Source organism: Myotis yumanensis, unplaced genomic scaffold (genome assembly GCF_028538775.1).
Source record: "Myotis yumanensis isolate MYYU_CA2020_CCGP unplaced genomic scaffold, mMyoYum1.0.hap1 SCAF_15, whole genome shotgun sequence".
NCBI classification, from domain to species: Eukaryota; Metazoa; Chordata; class Mammalia; order Chiroptera; family Vespertilionidae; genus Myotis; species Myotis yumanensis.
Genome location: NW_027223766.1, coordinates 6459930 through 6486455, shown reverse-complemented (window position 1 = coordinate 6486455; position 26526 = coordinate 6459930). Strand labels below are relative to the sequence as shown.

The window sequence follows — 26526 nt, the reverse complement described above, 5'->3', positions numbered from 1 at the left end:
CGGACAGGGTTGTTGACCTGGCGCCTGGCCGCCCTGTCCTGCCGGCCCAGCCGGGAAGGCCGGCAGCAGTGACTCAGCCCGCTGGAACCTGCTCCCTCCGGTGACCGCGATGACGAGGGCGCCAGCTCACCCCGCTGTGGGCGCTCTCAGGACACGTGGGACGCCCGAGGAGGACCCGCTCCCAGCCAGACGTGGACGGTGTCACGCGCGGGCAGAGGCGGTAGCGTCACTTCCCAGAGGCCGAGCAAGGTCTTCAGGGGAAGGCGGCATCTGATGCGGGTCTGAGGGACGAGGAGGCGTGGGCCGGGTGGAAGAGGCAGGCGGCAGACCCCCGGCCACGGGAACAGAGTCTGGGAGTCACGGAGGCCAGACCTGGCCTTCTGTCTTAGAACTTGAGAGGCCGGTCTTGGCCGACAGGGAATGTCGGAGGGCAGGGGCTGGGGGCCCTGCTGGCCCTGCTGCTGCTCCCTTTCCCACACGGCCTCCTGCTCACCCCCTCACTTCCCACAGTCCTTGCTCAAAGGACACCCTGACCTCCCGTACCAAGGGCTCCGAGTACCTGTGGTCGGACACGTACAGGGGTGGTACTTGTTCTTACGGTCTGTCCTTCCCCCCACAGAACAGGTCCCCACGCCTGGCGCAGGACAAGGTGGACGGGAAGCCGTGTTGTCCACTCCACGCATGTCTGCTTGCTGCCTGCACAGTGTGGCTGGGGGCTTGCTGACGGCCTGTGGGGGACCTTCCACGGAACGTGGTCCCCATGGCCTGTCTTGGCACGCTCCCTGCCGACTTTCCGAATGCAGATGCTTCTGGGGTTGCGGCCACTCTCTAACATTTGCGTGCAGGGCGTGTGTCTGGTGCCGGGAGAGGTGACTTAGGGAATCCAAGGAGAATGCCAGGTGCCTGGGGGAGGAGATGTTGAAAGGCCAGGGTGGGGGTTCAGGAATGGAGGCGCCCAGAGACACGTAGTCTCTTTCACAATCCTGCCCGGGGCTGTCCCTGGGATTGGGTGTCTGGGCCAAGAATGTCCCCAGAATTCCAGGTCATTCCGAGACGCGGCTTTCTTGTCCTGTGTCCAGAGCCCTCCATAAAGCCAGTTCCAGATCTGGAAAGAGCGTCTGTGGCGTTGGCTCTCCCAGGCTGGAGGGTCATGGTTCTTCATGGTTGTTTCAGAAAACAGCACAAAACATAGGAAAGAATAACTGTAACTAAAAGTCTAACAAACACTCTATTTACCGGTCAGATGCCCGTTTGCCTCATTTGCTTTTTTTCCTAAGGCTGTCAGTGGGCTTCAGTTGCCTTTTAAAAAAACGTTTAAAGCCAGAAATAATTATACAACCAAACAACAAATAACACCAGAAAAAAAATTAGAAGACAGTCCACAAACTGTAAAGAAGTATTTGCAACCTTGTAACTACCCACGATATGCAAACAGCTCCACAAATGGTACCAAGAGGACCCTTCTGGTTACCTTGGCAACTTCAAACCTCCCTCCCGCCTCCCTCTCCCGCCACTGTTTCCTCTGCTTCTCACAGGCTCAGGGCAGGGGGTCTTGAAGAGAAACCACCCTGGCCCCGCACCCCCTCCTGGTGGCAGGACCCAAACAAGACAAGTTGCTATGGAGATCTTAAGTGCCTTTTCTCTTTCCTTTTCTACCTTTTCTTAACAGGGAAAACGAATGCTGGCTCAATGCCAACTGTCATTGAGAAATAAGAATTATTTTTAAAAATAAAAAATTTAAAAAGCATGTTGGTTTCTTCCTTATGTGACCATGTGAAGTATGTATTGCAGGAATCTTTGGTAACTTCTCAATCACTGCAAGGCAGGTGTTGTATTTCCATTGTACCAGTGAGAACCCGAGCCCAGAGGGTCGAACCCTTTCTGATCTCACGCAGGGAGGACTGGAACCCAGGACTTGTGAATCCACAGCGCAAGCTCCTCCCTCTACACGAGGACGCTTCTAAGAGCATCACAATCGCGTCTTTACTTCAAGAAGTGAATGTGCCTGGCCCGGCTGGCGTGGCTCAGTGGTTGAGCGTCGACCTATGAACCAGGAGGTCATGGTTCGATCCTGGTCAGGGCCCATGCCTGGGTTGCGGGCTCCATCCCCAGTGTGGGCTGTGCAGGAGGCTGCCAATCGGTGATTGTCCCATCATTGATGTTTCTCTCTCTCCCTCGCCCTTCCTCTCTGAAATCAATTTTTAAAAGAGGATGAGTGTGTCTGGCAGATCCACATCACTGTGACAGCGAGACAAGGTCGTGGGCAAGTGGTGGGAGCGAGGGCAAGGCTGGACCCAGGAGGGCAGACCAGTGGCTTCTCCGAGAGCCAGCTGCGGGCAATGGGCACTGGAAGTGACGGGTCCTAACTGCTTTCCCCTACACATCACTCCCCCAGGGAGCGGCGCCGGAGACAGCGGTGTGACTGGGGTGGGGGCAGACTGGGATTCGATCCCTGCTCTGCTTCTTGGCAGCTGTGTGATCTCTCTAAGCCTCTAAGTCTCATGTTTTTATGTGCAAGGTGGGACTAATAGCTCCGTGCGGGGGTGGTTGAACCAGGAAAGGAAGTGAGCCTGGGCCGGTGTGGCTCAGTGTTGCAAGCCCTCAGGAAAGAGCAGCCATGTCTGCTTTATCGTCAGGGTCATCTCCCCGCAGACCGGGCTCAGGAGAGGCGGGAATTCATTCCTTTATGCCGCAGCCAGTGTCTGAACACCGCGGCGTGGGCACCCTTCGGTGAGCACCAGTGGCCAGCGCAGACTGAGCTCCTGCTCGCCCGAGCCGCAGGCTGGTGGGGGACACGGACAGTGAACAAAACCAGTGAGTGAGCTATATGCTGTACGGAAGGGGGCTGTGCCGGGGGATACAGGCCGAGTGAGGTGACTCTCCCATGCGGACACTCGCCGGATCTGACAGTTGTCAGCGAGGGCTGACATTGGCCAAGGACGTGCCTGGGGAGCGTGCTGGTCTCGGAGTCTGACGTTTTTATGGTACGTCGTACATTGTGTTCTTGCTAGTCATCCAGTGTCCCAGATACGCAACTTCCTCACCGCTGACATGAAAAGCTCCCTTGAAAATTCTAGATGCTGCTTCCAGATAAATGGTTTCTTTCCAACGGTTGTTTTGTTGGCAACAAGAGTAGCATCCGGTGGCCAAGTCCCTGGCAGCCTTATTAAAGAACGAAAGCAAAAATCCAGAGCTACAGGTATCACTGGGGGTATTGGCTGTGTGGATGGTTATGGAGAAGAGCATCTCATGACTTGAAAAAAATCCTCAGAAAAGAGAATGAACCTTCCAAACTCCAGTTGGAAGGGACCTCTGAGGTTCGGCTCCAGTTCCAGAGAGGGACATGGTTCAGTTGTGACTGGTTGGACTCGACCGTGGTGGACGGAGCTCCGGTCCCGGGAATCACAGGTTGATAGACGTTGGTCATCAGGAAAGGGAAGATACGGTCACCAATAGATTTTCTTGAGAACAGTTGCCATGAGGGAAAGGAGATGTTCCTTCCTCAAGATGCTACTAAGAAGATGCTTGGTGAGACATGGTTTTTATTTTATTCTGTTTAATATCCCAAGGCCAGCAGAGCTGGGAGAGATGCTACAAGGACCAGGGCTGGCCAGCTCCGAAGGGCAGACCTCAGTCTCAATAATTAGATTGTGGTTGACTATAAAAAGTTTCAAACACACAGAGAAGTCCAGAGACTACAGTTACAGAATAGCCACCCCAATGCCAACTTCACACATTTCATCTACTTCCCTTACCTGTTTCAGGCCTCTATTTAATATGGATGGGTAGTCAATAGACTCATGCCATTAATGTCCCCTCCCTATAGTCCTCAGGCCCACTCCCGAGGTTAGTGCATATCCTTCCTGACCATGTATCTATATGTTTATTAATATACTAGAGGCCTGGTGCATGGATTTGTGCACCAGTGGGGTCCCTCGATCTGGCCTGTGCCCTCTCGCAATCCGGGACCCCTTGGGGGATGTCAGACTGCCTGTTTCAGCCTGATCCCCACAGGCCAGGCCTAGGGACCCCACCACTGCATAAATCCGTGCACTGGGCCTCTAGTATGCATATAAGATCTTCGGTTAGTCTCTTCCCCTCTCTCCCCTCCCCACTTCCTTCTGAGATTCATCAGTCTGTTCCATGTTTCCATGCCTGTGTGTTGAGTGTCTGCCTCTGGTGGTCAGTGTGTGTCATAGCTACCAGTCAAATGGTTGAATGGTTGAATGGCTTTTATATATATAGATATGATTCTGCCATCGAAATACAGTATCGTATGCATGCTTTTAAATTTTGCAGAAATGGTCTAATGTGGCCTGTGTTCTATCTTTCAGGATCTCTCTGAGATCTGTCCATGTTATTAGTTACACATCTAGGAGTCTTCCTGAAAGAAGGACTGATGGGATTCTGACCCCAGGGGCACATTTGGAAGGGTAGCAACATGTATTATTCCAGAGTGTCTCTCTGATGGATTCTGCAGTTCATTCATCCAATGGTCACTTTCCTGAGACCAAAATGCCAGGACAGGAGGTACAAACTGCTACTTGAATAAATGGCTAAACAGCAAACTAAGCCATGCTCTGTGCTCTGCGCCAGCATCCTGCTTCTGAGACACACCTATAGCTCATCACTGTACATTAGTCTGTTTTATGAATATACCACAGTTTAGGTCTTTTGATCCACTGTCTTATTCATGGGCACTGGGTTGATGTCTAGCTTTTGGCCATTATGAATAGTTCATGCTCATGTTTTTATGTGGATGTGTGTGTTGGTGGGGGCTTAACCAGATCATTTTCCTTCCACCTTGCAAGTCCCTCTAGATGGGCCAATAACCAAATTAACAGAGACAGATCAGCAGGAGAAAAAGTCCAAGACGGATGATTCTGCGTGGACACAGGAGGGTGGGAGTGTCATAAAACCGAGACCCTAAATGTGTTGGGCAGTTGGACCAATGTGCCACGATGGACACAGAAGGTGGACAGGGGTCTGGAATTTCAAAGGGGAAATAGGCGATTCACAGGCAGCTGAGCAAAAGCAGAACACACTTGGCAATCAGGTTCCTGCTGGACAACCCAGAAACAATGGGCCCAATGGGGAACCGGCTAATAGGCCCGGCTTGGGTGCTCCCATCTGCCGTACCTAATTCACATCCGAGAAGGCAAACTCCTACGTGAACAAGCGAAGAGTCCCTTCCTGAAGCAGGCCTTTCCTTCCCAAGGACCTGGGGAGGAAAGCGGGGAGAGGTCAAAGTTTTCTGAGTCTTCTGTTTTTTTGTTTTTAATTTATTTTATTGATTTCAAAGAGGAAGGGAGAGGGAGAGAGAGAAACATCAATGACGAGAGAGAATCATTGATGGGCTGCCTCCTGCACACCCCACCTGGGGATTGAGCTCGCAACCCGGTTATGTGCCCTTGACTGGAATCGAACCCAGGACCCTTCAGTCTGCAGGCCAACGCTCTATCCACTGAGCCAAACCAGTTCGGGCTGAGTCTTCTCTTCTTAATAGCCAGGTTATAATTAATATCCAGAAGGCATATTTGGGGATGGCAAAACTTTAGTCTCCTTAGTTTTCATTTCACTTGGGTAATGAATTACCCAGAAGCAGGGTTGCCGGGTCATATGCCAACCACATCTTTAACTTTATCGGCCACTGCTATGCCATTTTCCAAACTGCGGTGCCCTTCAGTGTTTCCACCGGCAATGTGTGAGTCCCACGGGCTCCATGTGCTTGCCAACATTTGCTACTGTCAGTCTTTTTAACTCTTAGCCATTCTTGTGGATATGTATTGATTTTTTTTACTAAACATTTCTATCAGTTAAAACTGAGTTGTAAGTGTTCTTTATAAATTGAGTCAGATACATGTTTTGCAAAAATATATCTAGTTTTGTGGCTTACCTTTAAGAACACTAATTTTTAACCTTGATGAAGTCAATTTATCATTTTTTTTTATTCATAGTTTGTGTTCTTGTGTCCTGCTTATGTTGTCTTTTCCCAGTCTAGTATTACAACAAATTTCTTCTAAAAGTTCAGTGAGTTTTAGCTCTTACATTTAGGTCTATTAATCCATTTTGAGTTCATCTTTGAAAGGTGTGAAGTGAGGGTCAAGGTTAATTTTTTCCATATTGAATATCCAGTGGTTCCAGTATCTATTGTTGAAAAGACTATTTTTTCTCCATTGAATTATCTAACTTGGCACCTTTGTCAAAAATTAAGTGACCATGCCCTGGCCCGTTTGGCTCACGGGATAGAGCATCGGCCTGGGGACTGAAGGGTCCCAGGTTCGATTCCGGTCAAGGGCATGTACCTTGGTTGCAGGCACATCCCCAGTAGGGGTTGTGCAGGAAACAGCTGATCGATGCTTCTCTCTCATCGATGTTTCTAACTCTCTATCCCTGTCCCTTCCTCTCTGTAAAAAAATCAATAAAATATATTAAAAAAAAATTAAGTGACCATGTAAGTGTGGGTCTATTTTTAGAAACTGTATTCTGTTCCAAATAAAAGTCATTTTTTTCCTCTTCTTGCCAGCATTTTGAAATTACACTATTTAACGGGCTTTGTGTTCATATTTATTCTTGCATCTCCGATAAGCATCCCCTCACCCTGTCACCATCTATGGCAGTGGGAAGGGTTGGGCATTTGGTCTTCCCAGCTAGGCATCTGCCTTTCTCCTGCCCTCTACCAACACCTCGGCAGGGACATCAGCTTCCAAGGCTTTAAACTAATTAAAAATGGGCAGACCTGCCCTGGCTGGTTTGGCTCAGTGGATAGAGCACCGGCATGCGGACTGAAGGGTCCCGGGTTTGATTCCGGTCAAGGGCACATGCCTGGTTGCTGGTTCGATCCCCAGTAGGGGGCGTGCAGGAGGCAGCCAACCAGTGATTCTCTCTCATCATTGATGTTTCTATCTCTCTCTCCCTCTTCCTTCCTCTCTGAAATCAATAAAAATATATTTTAGAAAAATGGACAGACCTAAGGTTCTCATCTTCGGTGGATAATGAAGAATGAAGGGATAAGCCCAGACACTGACACTGGTAAGCATACCTAACCCCACCAGCGTGTGCTCAGGAGCTGGGAAGGCCACCAGGAGCGAAGGGCCTGACCCTCATTCATGTTCTTTCTCAGCAAGATCACCAGTTTTCACAAATCGTGGCCCTTCTTGAATAATCAAACTCAAAATGGTCAGTGAGCAGATTTCATAAATTCACACAGAAGAGCTTTAGTTAACAGGGAGAGAGCCTTAGAGATTGATATAATACACCCGTTGTCTCATTCACGCATCCCTCACCAGCTGTCACTGGCTGTCTGCAGTGTTCTCTGCTGGGCCGCATTTTAGACTCTGGAGATATGAACATGAAGGTTACTGGTGATTCTAAAACTCTTGGATGGGCCCTGGCTAAGTAGCTCAGTTGGTTAGAGTGTCGTCCCCATACACCAAGGTCGGCGTCATTGGCGACGGGCTTCCCAAAGCATCAGCGCATTGAAGGGCTGGATCATGGGTCCATCAGGGCCGTGCTTGATGGTGGTGTTGGTGTCTGGGGAGGAGTCAGCTGTGCCCTCTGGGTTGGCTGATATGGATGATACCGGGGAGGAGGAGGAGGAGGCGGAGATGGAGGGTGGTGTGACATAAAGTCAGACTAGACGGTCTGGAATCCGCACAGGTGAGTCTGTGTTCTGCCGAAATATACAAGCACATCCTCTCCCCCAGGTTAAAAGTACATCAGGTCCCTTCCAGGCTCCTGTAAGTAAGTCTCTCCATCTGACGAGGGCTTTAGGTTTAGTTAGATCAGGGTTCCAATGTCTGTACATCGGGGAATTTCCCTCAGAATCTACATTTAGTATGTTATTTACAAAGAGAGTATGTTGTAGAACATGATGAGGAGGGGAATATTTAAACTCATTTTCTTGTAATTTTTTAATTTGTGTTTTTAAAATTTGGTGAGCCCTTTCTACTATTGCTTGGCCTTGAGGATTGTAGGGTATTCCTGTAGTATGTGCGATGCCGAATGTAGAGCATAAGTTTTTAAAAGCTCTAGAGGTATAGGCAGGCCCATTGTCTGTTTTAAGTGCCCTTGGTATTCCTAGGTAGGAAAAACATTGGAATAAATGTTGACTTACATCTCTAAAGGCTTCTCCTGTACGTGCAGAAGCAAGGATAACATGAGAAAAGGTATCAATACAAACATGCACATAGCAAAGTTTGCCAAAAGATGGGACATGAGTAATATCCATCTGCCATAAGTCACAGGGTCTAAGTCCTCTTGGACTAACTCCAGTAGCAGGACTAGGAAAATGAGTAGGACAATGGCCGCAGTCACGCACAATACCTCGAGCAGCTTCTCTAGATATGCGATAATATAGATGGAGAGCAGAAGCATTTTGATGGTGAATGGCATGAGACCGCCGGGCTTCTTCTAGAGCTGTACAAACTACTGGGCGAGTTAGTAGATCCGCCTGATAATTTCCTTCGAGTAAGGGTCCTGGTAGGCAGGAATGAGCTCTAATATGACCAATATAGAAAGCCTTTTCTCGTTTATGAATGTAAGTTTGTAGCTGAGTTAACAAAGAGAAAATGGCTGTTCTTCCTTGTGGGAGAGAGGCGGTCTCAATATGAGGAAATAATTTACCTATATATGGAGAGTCAGTGTACAAGTTAAAAGGAACCTGTTGCAATTGTTCAAAAGCATAAATGACTGCCAAAAGCTCTGTTCTCTGGGCTGACGTCTCTAGGGTTTGTTGAACATGGGTTATTGAGTCAATGATTATTGCTGCCCTACCATTAGAGGAGCCATCTGTGAATACTAAGGAGGCAGGAGGTGATAATGGCTCTTTTGAACATTTAATAGGAAATATAAACGGATGTAGGGAGAGAAATTGCAATATAAGTGATCTTGGCAAATGATGTAAAATTTGTCCTGGGAAGTTACCTATAGCTATTTGCCACTCTTCTTCAAATTGTAACAGTGTGTCTAATTGTTCTCTTTTATAAGGTATTATTATCTCAGTAACTTCTCTTCCAAAGAGTTCGATACTGCGTCATCTAACTTTGATAATGAAAGTGGCCACTAGGGAGGAATAGGATGTTACAGTCTTCCTAGGAGTGACAGGTAAATGTATCCATTCTAATGGTCCTTCCTGCCATAATTTTTTTTACAGCCTTAATATTCATGTATTTATTCTCAGAACATACAAACTCATCTTTTCGGAGAATAGAAAACAGAAATTTTATTCAGTGACTTCAAGATGCACACAGCCTGCTCACGCTGACCCACATCTAAAAAACTTCCCGGGGTGAGGGATGCCTGGGGTGCACAGCACCCCTTGGCACAGCTCTAGACAAGGCCTCACCTTGTTTTATAATCCAAAAGGGCAAATGCTATCAAAATGACAATAAGAGTCCAAGGTTCATACTCCTCACAGTGCGGATCCCCTGGGTCATCGAGGGCAACACTGTTGCTGCAGCTTATGCAGTCAAGTCTGTGCGAAGAAATCCTCCCAGAAGCTGGGAGGCAAAGCCATTGGCTGCCCCTGACACCGGCAATCCCCAAGTCAGCCAGAGGGGCAGAGCTGGGCCCAAACCTGTGGTCATTTGTTCTCCCTGTCTCCTGCAGCAGCTTCCCTCCTTTCCAGCCCACGCTCAGGCCTTCAAACCCGAGGGTCTAGCCAAGCAGTCTGAATGTTTCCTAAGCCCCATAAGAGTGAGGACCTGGAAAGGGAGATGTGAGGGTCCTGAAGAACAGGCTTCGGAGCCTGCCGTGAAGCCAAGTGGGAAGGGTGCTATGTCAGGAATAGATGGTCTCTTCCCGGTGCTTCTTGGTGAGGATGGTGCCTGGTTTGTGCTGGGCATCTGGGTGGTTGGCTAGCTCTGGGGGGCAGGAAGACACCGGGCTCTCCAGGGTGGCTTGCTTCAGCTCATAGAACACAGCAGAGTCCTCTTTGGTGAGGAAGGTGATGGCCACACTACTCTTGCCTGCTCGTCCCGTGCGGCCAATGCGGTGGATATAATCTTCAATGTTTTTGGCCATATCATCGTTGACCACATAGACACATCTTGGATGTCGATACCACGACCTGCCACATCTGTAGCCACCAATATGTCCTTGGCCCCAGCCTTGAGGTTAGACAGTGCAAATTCTCGCTCCTCCTGGCCTTTTCCACCATGCAACGTACAAGCATCTTCTCCAGGGATTTGGCCAAAACATCACAGCCTTTCTTCTGGTTGAGGAAAATGATGATGGGTGGGTCAAAGCCTTGCTCCAAGATTGCCAGCAGCTTTTTCCTCTTCTCTGACTCTGACATGAGGAAGACCTTCTGTTCCACGCGTTCCTGGGGCTTGCCTGCAGAGCCGCTGTACACCACGGCAGGTCGCAGAAGATAGCTCCGGGCCAGGCGCTCCACGGCTGGGGTCATGGTGGCCGTGAACATGACCGTTTGGCGGTACTTATGTTTTCCTGACTCAAAGTTGGCCAACTTCTTCTCAGGGTCCTCAGCCTCACCCGTGTCCGGCTTCTGGTTGGTGACAGGCATGTGCTCCAGGATCTTCTGGACATCTGGCTCAAAACCCATGTGAATCATCCTATCTGCCTCATCCAGAACCACGTAGGTACAGCGGCTCAGCACCAGATAGTGGTTTTCCAGCACATCGATCAGATGTCCTGGGGTAGCAATCACAATCTCACAACCCATGCACAGCCAGAAGCCCTGGTCTTCTCTGGAGATGCCACCAATGACAGCCACAGTGCGGATGCCTAGTGGCTTCCCAAACCTGATGGTTTCTTCCTCAATCTGCTGAGCCAACTCACGGGTGGGGGCCAGGATGATAGCATAAGGGCCCTGGTCCGACTCTTCGATCCTGTCAATTTGGGGAAGAGTAGTGATCCAGACCAGCAACGGAATAAGGAAGGCTGCTGTCTTGCCGCTGCCCGTCTCAGCCACACCAATGATGTCACGATTCTGTAGCCCAATGGGAAGTGCCTGACGCTGGATAGGTGTTGGTTCCTTGTAGCCACACTTATCAATGACCTCCAAGATGTGTGGGGGCAGAGAAGAGTCTTTCCATGATCGGATGGGATTGGGGATCTTACCACCTTTGGCGGTAATGCTGTAGTCCTCACGGAAGATCCGCCAGTCCCTGTCCGTCATCTCATCTAATTTCTTCTGGGACCAATGACGATCATCCCAGCCCTGCTTGGCTTCCTTCTTACGAAGTTTGCGGAGTCTTGCCTCCTCCTGCTCCTTTTCTTCCAGTGTCCTCCTCTTCTCCATTAGGTCTCCATAGAAACGTGAGTGTTCTCGTTTCTGCTGCTTTAGGTTGATGCCTGCCATGAAGCCTCGCCCCGACAACTGCACCTGGTGCCGTTCTCTGTACAGTGGGTTGTAGTCGGTAGACGTGTCCTCAGGTGCCTCCCACTCAAAGACAAACTTGAGGTCATTGAGGTGCCTCGCTCGGCGCCGCTTCTTAATGCCACCCGGGTAACACCCCTCAATGGCATGTAGTTCCTTGCTCTCATCCTCCTCCTCCCGGATCTTCTGCCACCCTTCCTCATCCTCCTTTCCATTGGTCTCCCGTCCCATCCTCTCCCTGCGTTCCCGTCGTTCTCGCTCCTGAGGGTCTTCCAACATTCCCCTGCCCAAGTCTCGAAACTGCTTCCTTTCCTTCCTCTCTTCCTCAAGCATCTTCTGCCACTCCTCCACCTCCTGCCGCCATCGCTGCAGGGCTTCCGCCTCTTGTTCTGCTTTGGACGGGAACGTGGGCTTAGCCTCAGCTTCTTCCTCAGCCTTTTTCTTGGCCAGAAGTTCCTCTACGGATAATGGCTGGGCCTTAGGCTTCTTATCACCAGGCTCATCCTCGTCATCCTTCTTAGAGTCTCTGTCTTTCCGAGATTTAAAATCTTTTCCTCGTCCAGGAGATAAACAGGATCATTTCCGGTCCTTGTCCCGTCTGTGCCCACACTTAGCCCGGTCTCGGTCCTTCTTATTCCGATCCCGCTCCTTATCTCGCTCTCGGTGCCGTCGTCCTCTTTCCGTAGACTTGGACCGGGAACGGTAGCTAGACCGGCTGCCCCCTCGACGCCTCTCCCTTGAACGATGCTGCTTTCTGTCTTTAGAAGGGGAAGATTTCTGGTCCCAGTCTCTATCCCGTTCTCTGTCAGGTGACCGAGATCGCTTCCTTTCCTCCTTGGAAGGTGACACATCACGGTCCTTCTTGTCAGCCAACTCTCCTGCCATCTAGGGGAACCCTGTTCGGGCACCAATTGTTGGGGTCCAGCCCCAGCAGGTCCAGGGGTTCCCAAAGGTGTGGATGGAGTCAGCGAAGAATGAAGGAATGACAAGGAGACAGCGTTCAGTTGATCAGCAGCCTAGCCAGGTTCTTGCCAGGATCTCCAGCCAGGTTCTGTGTCTATTGTCCTATTACATCTGTATTTATACTAGTTGATTTTAATCCTATCCATTCTATTCCAAAGGTTAGGGCTTTTGTTAATCTAGTTCTGTTGAGTTTAATCCTGTCTAGGTTCATCTCTGCGTTCCATTACAAGGGCTATTCCAAGATCACTGCTCTACTGATAAGCTACAAGGAAGTGACTGAAGGAGATTATCCTACCCAGGTAAGGTTATGTCCTCCCAGCCTCGCTGCTTGCCTTCCCTGGGACTGCCCTGTGTCGGTGGGTCTCCAGGGGTATAGGCTTTGGTGCTTTCCCTGGTGGGCAGACCCCTGGGGATGTGGGCCCAACAAGTCCCAAATTTATTGCCAACAGTCTTAGTCCAAGTACTTCATAAGTAGTACATGGTATTTCTGTAACACTAGCAGGTCTTACTGATTCACTCCCTTCCTTGGTCCTGTTAATTCCTAACTCCAGGGAAAAATCCCTACCTGGGGAAACAACCTTTCTCAGGGAGGTGGTCCTGGTTAAAACACATAGCGCTAAGAGGGGGAGCAAACATATGCCATATACGTCAGGTCCCTTGAAACATAAGCTGTGCAGATGTTTCTTCCCTGCAGCGATTGTGTCAGGCAGCAAGTGTGGTCCAGCTTCCGGCATGATATGAACACACACAAAACATGGATGCCAATCGAGACAGTACCAGGCAGGGAAGAGACGAGGAGCTGCACACATTGTTAGACTAGCAGACTGTGCAGTTACTGCTTCTCCAGATCTCTCTCTCTCTAACATCTCACTTCCCATGATACTTCATAGTTAAAAAGTACTTCCACTTAGGACAAAGAAGCTGTGGCACATACATCAATGGAATATTCCTCAGCCATAAAAAAATGAAATCTTGTCATTTGTGACAACATGGATGGACCTGGAGAATATGCTGAGGGAATAAGTCAGAGGACAAATGTCATATGACCCCACTTAGGTGTGGATTCTAAGCAACAAAATAAATGAACAGACAAAAGAGCCCCGTGGATGCAGAGAATAAGCTGATGGTTGCCAGAGGGGAGGAGAGGAGGAGGGGAAGTGAAGAGATGCTCAATGAAATATTGCTGTTCTTAGAATTTTTTTAAAAAGTACATTCCTATTCTGTTTCATTTGATTTAATAAAAATAATGGAAAATGAAATAATTCTCATTTTACAAATGAGAAAATCAGCAGAGAGAAGTTACCAAAGTCACATGCCATGGGAATTAAACAGTGGAAATTAAAATGCAATTTTCTGGCTCGTCGTTAAAGGTACTTTTCCAGTACAAACTTTGTTATCGATCAGATACGAACATTACCTGACAGTTCCGAACCTTCCATCATCTCATGTCACTCTTTCCTGTGGCCTGTTTGTCTGTCTAGAGCACAGGGAGGGTTCAGAGTCCAAGCCACTGGGATGTGAACAAGTAAGAACATGAATTATTTTCTGGGACCCAAAGGCCTCATAGTTTCAGTGGCTGTAATTACAGCCCAGCTGCATTCTTAGGACAGAATCTTGCCGTTCTGCAACTGTCCAATGAAGGGCTTAGACTACAGGGTGCTGACGTTCTAGGATTAGTTTTTCTATCAAATGGATATTATTTTATTTTAAATTTATTTTTGACAATGTTGCTAATGCCTCTTTCTCCCCCACTGAGCCCCTCTGCCTCTCAAAATGGATATGATTTTATTCTATTTTTAATTTATCTTTATTGTTGAAAGTATTACAGGCCCCCCCCCCCCAATTGAGCCCCTCTGCCCCACAAAATGAATATGATTTTAAAGTACAGGTACCCTCCCAGGTGTCTAAGGCAATCCCTTCTCTGCTTCATGCCAGTACGAAAGTTTTTACAGTAACTCAAATAGCAGGGGAAACTTGTGTTCATTATGAGGGGACACACACACACACACACACAAAATATAGATAATTACAAATAATCGCTATCATTGGGTAGTTGGATGATATTTTATTTTTCGCCTTCTTTTTGCTTACGCATGTACCTTTTTATCCCCGGTAAGCATGGAGCGCTTATATAGGTAATAGATGCAGAATTCTACTTAGTACTAAACAGCCAGAAACGTTGTCAGCAGTTGGCAAAAGGAAGCGGACTTACAGAACCGTTTCAACAAGTGCACGCTCGAAGTTTCAAGCTCATCACTGAGACTAAATAGCACCAGTTTTTGACAAATTTATGTTCACTCAATACATGTGACATGTAGCCAAAGAGAATGCCTTAAAGAGTGCTGGCTGGTGATAGTGGTCTGTAAGTCACTCCCTGTCCCTATGACACAGGACCACACCAAAGTGTGAAAGACTCGGATTTTGCCTCAAAGTGTCCATAATGTAGTGGAGTTTAATTTTATGGGGATGGTAGGATTTGAAAGTGAAAATTGTACTAAGTCACAATATTTAAAAATCACCTTCAAAATACAGGACTCACAGATATGCCATAGGATTGCATTTATGCAGAGTGACAGCCTGCTAACTCTGAACTGGTTTTCTGAAGTTCTCAATTAATTCTTCGGTTTCTTGGCGATGCCACCACTACTGCCTTCCTGGCTCTCGGATCCTCCAGGTCGCTCCTCCCCATTTGGGTCATCCTTGCCGTGACTGGCTTGCTTCATGCTCTGGAGCATCACCGCTCACTAGCTCGGTCCCTTTCCACTCTCTTTCTCCTTATTTAACTCCTAAACCCACATGCAGGCATACTGTGTGCGCCCGGTGCCAGTAGAGGTGCCATTTATTCACAAATAACCACTGAACAAGACCGGTCGAGTTGTGTTCAAAGAGACCAGCAGCTGAGGTCTGTTAAGAAAATGGATGCCCTAACCAGTTTGGCTCAGTGGATAGAGCGTTGGCCTGCAGACTGAAGGGTCCCAGGTTCGATTCCGGTTCAAGGGCATGTACCTTGATTGCGGGCACATCCCCAGTAGGAGGTGTGCAGGAGGCAGCTGATCGATGTTTCTCTCCCATCGATGTTTCTAACTTTCTATCCCTCTCCCTTCCTCTCTGTAAAAAAATCAATAAAATATATTTAAAAAAAAAAAAAGAAAAGAAAATGGAAAAGGTGACATGGCACTGGGCTTGCATTCTCTGCAATGTATTCTTTAATCGCTTATCACTCGTGTAAGGCCCCATGCTGGAGGCCTTACAACAGCACCCCCAAGGGACGGTGCCGGCTGCCCTCATAGGATGTGGGAGACCGCCGTCCATCTGACAATCATACCAACACCCAGAAAAGGGTCAGCAGCTGAAGGACATGCAGGAGGAGTGTGTGGGGGGGGGGGGGGGGGGGGAGGGGGCGGGGAGCGCAGGGGGCAGTGCTGAGCACAGCTATGGACTTCAGCCAATGGGCCAACGCAGGAAAGTGCTGGTAAATTTAGGAATAAGTCATTCAGCCCATAGATCCAATACAGGTACACTGGGCGGACACAGAACTTGCATTTCCTGAGTTCGCCGGTGCTGGGCTGTCTGAGCGAGTCCTCACTCCATCACAGGGACCTTCGGGGGCACTGGCCGCGGTGTTAAATGCAGAAGGGGCTCAGAGAGGTGATGTGAATGAACCTGGAAAGGGGAGGGGGCAGGAAAGACCCTCAGGCCAGGTTGCAGGATTTGGGGTGGTGAGGTGAGAGTTGGGGAGTTGTGTGGCCTGATGGAGAGGGCGCGGGCAGGTAGACTGAGGCGGGAAAGGGAGGCCTGGCTAACTCATTAGGAAGCCGCCTCTTCGCCAGCGTGGGCCAGAGGTGCGGGCCGCACAGCCTCCGAGGAGGAGCGTGGGGTGGGGAGGTCACAAGAACATTTTTAAAACTCCCCGTGCACAGAATAATGTAACATAGTAACAGATGTCCACCCCAAGCCTTCATTTTGCTGCTACATTTTGTAGCTTATAAAGTAAAAATGTTTAAAATTCTACTGTGGAAGACAGAATTCAAGTCAAATATGGATAAAAGATAGAAAAGGCATAAAACAGGTCACTATCATTGTGTATTTACTTGTTGTAGGACATGGTTAATCCGACTATTTCAAATCAATTCCTCCATCTTATGCATGACAGTCTGCTCTCAAGTCGGTCTTTATTGCACCTTCCACGCTGGGCTGCCCTACACCGGCCTTTCCTCCCCAGGGTATCCAGGGGAAAGAACCAGGCAGCAGGGGTGAGGGGGCGGGGGGGAGGGGGGACGCTGACACCTTAACCCCCTTCCCCAGCCTGCCAGTGCAGCACCCCTACCCCCAGGGGGCTCCGGCAGTGCAGTCCCGGCTGGGCCCTGGGGCGCAGGGGCAGGAATCTGGGTTGTAGGCCCAGCCCTGCAGGGCCTGAGGGCTGCAGGCTGGAGCCGGTTCCCCAGGCCCCGGTCTGGTCCCGCCTCCCAGGAGTGTGCAGTTTATGGTGAAACTGTTCAATGTCCTGTCCAGGCCCCCAGCCCAAAGCCTCCGGCCTCGGCACGCACCCACTCTGGGTTGCTGGACACTGCCTCCCGGGGTTTGTCCTTCCTGGGGCCCCTCCACCAGCCACTCTGGTCCCCCTCCCCCAGCCAGCGGCCAGGCCCCACCCTGAGCCTCCCACTCAGGATGTGCATTGGCATCCAGACCCCAGGGGATCCCTGCGCCAGGGAGGGGCGGGAAGATGGGGAAGAAGCCAGAACCCCCCTTAAAAAGTGCATCAGAATGTCAAAGGGTGGATTCTGGCCACCGGTTACATTTCTGGAAACGGCTAGGTGAACAAAGGAGGGTGTATCTCTTAAAAGCAAGTCATCCAGGGTATTTACAACAAAACAAGACTCAAGGTGCAGGTGACACCCCACCCCGCTCCTGCCTGCAGGGAGGTTTGACCTCGAAACTCCCCTGCCCCTGGGGAAGCCCAGGGAAGAATGTGGGAGTGTCTGAGGTTCCGGGACTTTGGGACAAGAAGTGCTTTCTGAGAATCTGATAGAACTCTTGTTGGAGACCAAAGGGGAGCCCATGTGGGGCGATGAGGACTGGGTGCGGGTGAGGCGGGCAGAGGGCCAGGCCCTGGCGCGCAGCCTCTCCTGCCCACAGGGCTGTTGGTGTCACAGGCGTGACCGTGCGCACAGCCCTCTGCCCGGCACGTTTGGCAAAGCCATGCCACATCCCGGCCCGGCCCGGACGCTGCTCAGGTGACTGGACAGGAGTTACTCCTGTCTCGGAGCCCCTGGCTTCCAGGCGAGGAGCCCTGCGCCTGCGTTTCCCCTCAGCACCCACACCCCCTCTTGCTGCCCCCTGGGTTACACATTCACCCTCTGAGCCCCCGCCCTGACAGTGTTGGCACCAGGAGGGCTCACTCTCCCGCATCTTCCCAGGGCCTAGAGCAGACCCTCCGCACGGGCCTGGCCCATCTTCCCAGGACCTAGAGCAGACCCTCCGCACGGGCCTGGCCCATCTTCCCAGGGCCTAGAGCAGACCCTCCGCACGGGCCTGGCCGTGCTCAAAAGGCATTTGTTAGATGGATGAGCCAGCGAATGAATGAGTCAAGGACTAAGAAATGTCCCAGGAAGAAACATTTGTAGCTCGAAGCCCAGGGAGATGGCGGTTTGTGGCCTTTGTTTTGGGCAAAGGGGGATGTGTGGAGAGGAACCCGATGAGGCCCTTCCTCAGCTCCCCCACCCCCTGGTGCCTCTCACATGCCCTGGGGGTCCCCTTCCTGGTCTCCCCCCACCCCCTGGTGCCTCTCACATGCCCCTGGGGGTCCCCTTCCTGGGCTCCCTCACCCCCTGGTGCCTCTCACATGTACTGGGGGTCCCTTCCTGGGCTCCCCCCACCCCCTTCTGCCTCTCACATGTACTGGGGGTCCCTTCCTGGGCTCCCCCCACCCCCTGGTGCCTCTCACATGCCCTGGGGGTCCCCTTCCTGGGCTCCCCCACCCCCTGGTGCCTCTCACATGCCCTGGGGCGTCTCAAGTGGGTGCTTGTCCCCCAGAGGCCCTCCTGCTCCTGAGGAAAAAGCCTGTTCCTTTGTGACTCTCCTCAGTCCTATCCCACACCAGGCAGCACGTAATAGATGCTCAACGCAAACCTCAGGCGGTTGAACAGCTGTAACGTGTGTTCCCATCATGTTTCTAGTTAATACTAATAGTTATTGGGGCTTGTCTTCGGGAAACACCGGAGTTGTAGACAAGGAAAGCTGTTTCCACGCTGTGTCTGGAGTCTCTAACGTAGGGTCTGGAGACGGAATGTAAGGTACTTGGGGACTGTGGCCCCGGGTGGAAAGCATTCAGGGCAGGAGGGACGGGACAGGACCCCAGGGAGCAAAGGCCAGGGGTGTGCTTGCTGCTTCCTGGGAGAGGCCTGGAGAGAGGGCAGGTCTGCCCAGAGGGACACCCCAGTGTCCGGGGAAGGAGCCCAGCGCCCCGCCCTGCCCCGTCTGGGTCCAGGAGTTTGGGTTATAAGCCCTGCTGGGTAGGGACTGCCGGAGGCCTGGGATGTGTTCTCGGGGAGTCACCAGGAGGCTGAAGTGCAGAGATAGGGGAGGGTGGGGAGAGAAACCCCCGGGGAGAACAGGGAGGTTCTGGGAATGAAGAAAGCAGCCGCTCAGGTGACCCTAAGAATGCAGCAGCCTTTCAGGAAGCCCCACCTGCAGGCCAATTGTTCTGCAATCTCCCAGGTGGTTTGGCTCCAGGCTTATCTAAATCCAGGCCTGGGGGTGGGGGTGCAGGGAAGTGGGAGGACAAAGACACAGCTCACATAACAAAGACTTTTTTTTTTATGACTGAAATGTAAATGCTTCAAAAAAATTAACTGCCCACGAAAGAGAGAAGTTTGACTTTGCTTTGAGACAGTGCCCCTACCCCAACGGTTCTCAACCTGTGGGTCGAGACCCCTTTGGGGGTCGAACGACCCTTTCACAGGGGTCGCCTAAGACCATCGGAAAACACATATAATTACATATTGTTTTTGTGATTAATCACTATGCTTTAATTATGTTCAATGTATAACAATGAAATTGGGGGTCACCACAACATGAGGAACTGCATTAAAGGGTCGCGGCATTAGGAAGGTTGAGAACCACTGCCCTACCCCATCCCCAGCAGGTACAGGATGGGGCTCCTTTAAAGCCCCGAGAGAGCGTAAAAGAGAATTATGCTCTTCCGTTCCTGACCTGCTGTGGGGAGGCATTTTCCAACATGCAGACTGCGTGCCAGACACAGCGGCTGGACAGTTTAATGGATGGAGGGAGTGGGGCTCTGGCCGGAGGGAGGCAGAAAGGAACATGTTTTCCACGTCGAGTGCCTGAGGACACGGCCTCTGAGCTCTGCTCGCTTCCTCTTTTGGAAAAGGAGCGTCCTAGCTCCTAACTCTGCTCCTCTGGGAGGATGAAGTGAGATGCGGTGGGGGGTGCATCGCGGGAGGACGTGGGCAGCGGGGGCTGGAGTCCTGCAAAGCACCCCCAGTCACGCCCGTTCCCCAGGCAGCACGTTGGGCCATGGGCTCCAGTGGGGAGAACCGCCCAGGCTTGAGGAGCTGGGCCTTAAGGTGAAGACAGACGTGTGGACAGACCGTGACCATCCTGTGTTTTGCGTGGTGGGACCTGGCTGGCGTTCTTGGGGTCCCCTCTGACTTGGCAGTGAAAGGGGCCACCCTGGGACTGCTTGTCCCCCACCTAGCACAGTGCCGGCCGTGTGGGAGCTGAAAGGCTGTTGGATGAGGGGAACTAATGTGGACTCTTCTCTATTAGTTTCAAGAAAAAAGCCTGAGCTACAACGATGGTGTAACAAAGCTGAGCAGAGGCGGGAAAGCGAGGCCGGAGGGAGAGCAGGCCCAAACCGGCCGTCAGCAGACACCGCTCTCTTGGTGGTGCCATCCTGTCCTTGAGTGGGTGAGGCAGTGGGCGGGAAAGGAAAGGGGTCTCAGAGCCCAGAGGAGGCCACACCCTGTCGGGGAGGGTGTGAGCTGCGGGGAGGGGAAGCAGGGAGGGGCAGGGGGGGAATGAGGGCCCTTGGGGAGCTGGAGGGAGAGCTGGAAAAGGTGGGCGGCCCCCTGAGGAGCTAGATGCTTCAGGTGTGTGTGGCGGGAATGAGGGGGCCAGCAGCTGTCACAGCAGGGTCATCTCAAAGCTGGATTGGGTTTTATTTCATTTCCTCCCAAACCTCTTGGGCCTGCTTTACTCCCTGCTCCTCACCAGCTTAGAGTGGAGGTTAGGGGCACACACCCTGGAGTCATGGTGCCCACCCCAGTCCCAGGCACTCTGTGTCCTTTGAAAGTTACTAACCCTTCCGGTGCCTCGGTTTCCCCAACGGTGCCAGGGATGATGGCTGTGAGAGCTGAGTTAATTCACGTAAAGGGAGCAAAGCCCAGCGCGCAGTAAGTGCTGTCACACTCCAGCTGTTAACCTGCCACCTGCACAGCGTGTCCTCGTCCTGGACGTGAGGTGCCCCGGCTGCCACCACACTCCTGGGCTGCAGGAAGCGTGTGTGTGTGTGTGTGTGTGTGTGTGTGTGTGTGTGTGTGTGCGCGCGTGCGAGAGAGAGAGAGAGAGAGAGAGAGAGAGAGAGAGGCAGACCTGTGGTCACGTTTGCATTTTAGAGAGAGGAGGGCTGAAAGGAGGGGACTCGCCTTGAGGAGGTCGGAGACAGAGGGGAGGAGGCTGTGGCAGAGTCTGCGTGAGTGACAGGAGGCCCTGAACCCGAGAGCTGAGCGTGAGGAGTAGAAAGAAGGGGCAAGGGTTCTGGGTGGTGCAGGGGGGCAGTGAAGGGGGGCCCCAGTTTCCAGCCTAGGGCCTAGGAGGGTTCGGGGGCCAGAGCTGAGATGGAGAATGTAGGAGAGGCCGGCTTGGGTGGGGCCACAATGACGACTCCATGTTTCAAGGGGGGTGAGGGGGACATCTGCTCAGACCGATTTCCTGCTCAAAACTCTCCATGGAGCCACTTAGTGTTCGATAAATGGAGTCCAGTGGTGCCCACCCCCTAGGAGTGTAACGATTTGTTCATGCAAATCAAACACTGAAGACCTGGTCAGGGCACACTGTAAGTGCCCTGTGAGTGTCGCTGTCCTCGGTAATTATGACCCTGCGAGTAACTCACACACCTTCCAGAGCCCCGCCTAGCCGCCGTCCGTGTCCACACTCACCTGGCCCCGCTCTTGCTTCCAGTCCACGGAGAACACCGCCTCCCTCCCTCCCCCTGTTCCTACCCTGCATCCCTCCTTCCTGTCTCAGCTAAGCTGCCACACCCCCCAGAAGTGTTCCTGACCTCCTGACGCCTGGTTGGGGGCAGGGAAGAGAGGGCCCTCCTGTGTGCTATGTCTTATGATCCTGTCTGTGAAAGCTCGGGGTGCTGGGAGCTCCTAGGGGGCAAGCCCCCGGGGTCTGGTGGGACAAGTACAGTGTCGGCCCAGAGGCGAGTCTATACGTTTTGTTTGGATGGATGGGCGAAGGGGATGGACTTTGGAGGAGAGGTCTGCATGGGAGATACGGAATAGGGTCACCAGCATGTGGGTGACTTTCAGGTCACGAGAGAGATGAAATCATTGACGGGAGCATTCTTCATGCTTGGTCTCTCACCTCTGACCTCGTGTATTTTTCTGGAAACTGAGGGCTCCATGACTTCATTCTGCTCTGTTTGTGCGGCTGCTTGCGCGATGGACCCCTCTGATCTCTCTCATCACTTTCTTTCACCCTGGCCACCTCTCGGTCTTGTGTTTCCCCCATAATTAATCTCCACATCCAGCTTCATCTTCGCTTCTGAACTCCTGACCTTTATTTCAGCTGCCCGTAAATACTCCAACTGCATCTTTCTTCCACAGCGAGCCAAAGGGAGCAGGCGGCCTCAAACCCAGTACTCCTCCTGCAACCAAACCGAGTTTCAGTCTCCAAACTCAGTCTTAGCGTTTCAGTTCCTCCTCTCCCCCCCACATCCTTCCTCTTCTAGCTTGCCGTTTCTGAGTCTGGAACTCTGGAATTTGACTTCTCATTTCATTTTCACTGTCACCATTCTAGCTCTGGCTTTCATGATCAGTTTCCTAGGTCATAGGGTGTCCCCAAAAATGTAGACACACACTTTGAATAATTATAAAGGCAGTGTTTATTAAAATACATTTCATTTTCAAAATTGAGCTATCAGCTGGTACAGTATGTATACATTTTGGGGGGGGGCACCCTACATTATAATAGCTTCTTAATGGGCCTGCCTGTTTCCAGGTAACCTTCTAAAATACACGTCTGATCAGGCCACTCAAAGACCTTCAAAGGCTGCGCAGCCGTGAAGTCCAAGCCTCTGACTATGGCGTTCAGTGTCCCCACAGTCCAGCCCCAGCGTTTTCCCAGGCTCATCTCTCGCCCGCCCCTGCTTCTGAGCTCTCCAACTGTCCACATTGTACTGGAATCACTGTTGAACTCCTCTCTGTAGTCTCACTCCACGTGGCAGGACCAGCCCTGTGAGCTTGGTGCCTGAAGTACATAGACTAGTGGTTCTCAACCTTCCTAATGCTGCGACCCTTTAATACAGTTCCTCATGTTGTGGTGACCCCCCAACCATAAAATTATTTTCATTGCTACTTCATAACTGTAATGTTGCTACTGTTATGAATCATAATGTAAATATCTGATATGCAGGATGTATTTTCATTGTTACAAATTGAACATAATTAAAGCATAGTGATTAATCACAAAAACAACATGTAATTATATATGTGTTTTCCGATGGTCTTAGGCGACCCCTGTGAAAGGGTCGTTCTAAAGGGGTCGCGATCCACAGGTTGAGAACTGCTGCCCTAGATGAATGCCCAAGGAATGAGCATTTTCTGAATAATGGGCATCACCACTTCTGGAGAGGGCATCTCACCTAATCCTCCCAACCCGACGTCTGGCTCAGTGTCCAACACACAGAATGTATTCAATAGGGATTGGGGGAATTGCTGACTTATTATGGAATGTAAATCCCATGAGGACAGGAACTTTATTTTTTTAAATGAAATATGTTTGACATATCACATTGTATACATTTAAGGAGGACATATTAACCTGGTATTTTTACATATTGTTATGTGATTACCAGTGTAGCAATAATTAGCAATAGGAACTTTATTCACTTTAGTATCTCTTGTCTAACAGTATCTGACGTAATAGGTATTGAATAAAAACTTGTTGAACGAAGGCATGAATGAATGAAACCATCACTTGGACCCGCCTTTCCTACGGCATTGCCATCTCTGGCTTTGTTTCCAGGAGTGTGAAGGTAGTTGCATTACAAATGTGTCACGCTGCTGCTCTTGCTTGCTGAATGTCTGAATCTTGTTGTTAACATAAAAAACATTCAAACCTGTAAAGAATTTTTGTGAGTTTATTTGAGCCAAACTATCACTAATTACTGGGAAGCAAAAATTTCAATGTATTGAGATAATGCTCCAGAGAATGGTGAATTTTCACCTTGTTTTTATAAATTAAGGAGAAGACATAAGTGTATTACATGAAATCCATTGGTGAGAAGATTTGAAGATGGCAGCATAGGTAAATGCCTGTATTCACCGCCTCCCACAACCACACCAAAATTATAGAACAGCCATCTAAAATACAGAACAACGGTCATCCAGAACCACTGGAAAGCAGGCTGAATGGAAGCCCTACAACTACAGAAGTAAAGAAGAAAGCATACTGAGACTGGTAGGAGGTGTGGGGGCGTGGGACCCATGTGGATTGCTTTTCTAATCGTGAGGGAGGTCATCTCTGCAGAGGTTGCCTGGAGGAGAAAGGGGCCCTGGCCCCACACCAGACCTCCTGCCCAGGGCTCCAGGACTGGGAAGAGAAGTCCCTATGGCAGTAAGAACTACGGGCTGTAAAAACCAGTGCAGATTGGGGTTCAGACACACAGAGGCTGCTGGAGACCCAGCTGTTCCTCTTAAAAGGCTGGCACCATGAACTGAACTTACAAGGTCTTGCTTTCTCTGAGCTCCAGCACCAGGGCGAGGCTCTGGGGAAACCAGACACATACGAGGAGGAACTGGATTGTCTGGCATCTGGGCAGGAACTTGTGGGCAGCTTCCTCCCAGATGGAGGTGCTCGCAGGGATCATTGTTTCCATTCTGGGACCTCCTCAGTTGCAGGGCTGACTGGCAGCCATTTCTGTTTGCTTCACTCTGGTGATTCCCTAAAACCCCACTTCATCCAATTTACAACCCCACCCAAGCTGCCTGCAGCAGCTTTAGCATATGAAAGGCCTGTCCTTGCTCAGGCTGAAATCTCTCGAACAAACTACAGCTGGATCAGGGAGCCCCCAAACCTATCAATAAAAGGCCCAAGACCTGGCACCAGCACCAGCCTGCCTTGCTTCATAGCTGGGCCTTGTCTGGGCATTTCTAAACCCATTACAAAGAGGAGGAATCTGCAGATCTCTCTGCAGGTCCTGCTGGGTGGCCCCAGGCAGTGGCTGACTTTGCACTTCCCTGGAGACCCAAGAGCCAGTGTACCCAGTGGTCAGTGTGAGACCATACCAGATTACAACTCTACACATCCATAAGTGACACACTCAACGGGCAGACTCAGTGAGCACCAAAGCCCCACTGAAGCAAGTCCTGCTCCATAGCAGTGTCTCCTACACAGCAGCTCTCCCACTATAGTTGTAGCTGGTCCTCAGAGCCAATTGGCCTGAAGGGCAATTCCTCTCAGTGACACTAATAGCAACCAAGTCTCAACTACAACAAGACTGTGCACACAGCCCACAAAGGGATGCACCTAGAGCTCCCAGCTCAAGTGACTGGGGAAGCTGAGCCACTGGGCCCTATAGGACACCTACTACACAAGGCCACTCTACCAACTCAAGGAGACATAGCAGCTCTACCCAACACATAGAAACAAACACAGGGAAGCAGCCAAAATGCAGAGACAAAGAAACATGTCACAAATGAAAGCGATAGAAGAAAGCAAACTACTAGATATAGAGTTCAAAACCACAGTTATAAAGTTACTCAAGAATCTTCTAGAAACCTCCAAAAAAATGGAAAAGGACCAGTCACAAATTAAGCAAACACCAACTGAAATAAAGAATAATACACAGGGATTCAACAGTAGAGTAGAGGAGTCCAAGAATCAAATGATTTAAAATATGAGGAAACAAAAAACACCCAACCAGAAGAGCAAAAAGAAAAAAGAATCCAAAAATATGAAAATAGTGTAAAGAGCCACTGGGACAACTTCAAGCATATCAACATTCGCATTATAGGGGTGCCCAAAGAAGAGTGAGAGCAAGATACTGAAAAACTATTTGAAGAAATAATGATAGAAAACTTCCCCTGCCTGGTGAAAGAAATAGACTTACAAGTCCAGGAAGCACAGAGAACCCCAAACAAGAGGAACCCAAAGAGGAACACACCAAGACACATCATAATTAAAATGTCAAGGGATAAAGACAAAGAGCAAATCTTAAAAAGCAGTAAGAGAAAAGCAGTTAGTTACCTACAAGGGAGTACCCATACGACTCTCAGCTGATTCCTCAACAGAAACTATGCAGGCCAGAAGGGAGTGGCAAGAAATATTCAAAGTGATGAATAGCAAGGTCCTACAACCAAGATTAATCTACCCAGCAAAGCTATCATTTAGAATTGAAGGTCAGATAAAGAGCTTCACAGACAAGAAAAAGCTAAAGTCGTTCATCACCACTAAACCAGTATTATATGAAAAGTTGAAGGGTATTCTTTAAGAAGAGGAAAAAGAAGAAAAAGAAAAAGATAAAAAATATGAACAACAAAATGGCAACAAATACATACCTCTCAACAACTGAATCTAAAACTCAAAATAAATGAATAAGAAATCTAATGAACAGAATAAACTGGTGAATAAAATAGAATCAGATGCATGGAAATGAAACAGACTGATGATTCTCAGAGGGAATTAAACAAAGATCTTATATGCATATAAGCACTACCTATGGACACAGACAATAGGGTGGCGAAGATCTGGGATAGGGCCGGAACCAGGTGGAGGGGGGCAATGAGGAGAAAAAGAGGGGCATCTGTAATCATCTCAACAATAAAGATTAAAAAAAATAAATCCATAGGTGGGAGAAAGGAAAGTGGGGAAACCTTTGGGATTGGATAAAAAGTAAAATGATGGACACATGCTTCTTTTACATAGGTGGATACAGGACAGTTAACAGTGGACAATTAACACCATAACAATAA

General features: G+C 50.1%; 1 pseudogene; it reads right to left on the bottom strand.

Annotated features, from left to right (window-relative positions):
* Positions 1-9780: 9780 nt before the first annotated feature.
* Positions 9781-12226, bottom strand: LOC138992986 (probable ATP-dependent RNA helicase DDX23 pseudogene; annotated as a pseudogene).
* Between the last annotated feature and the right edge of the window lie 14300 nt (positions 12227-26526).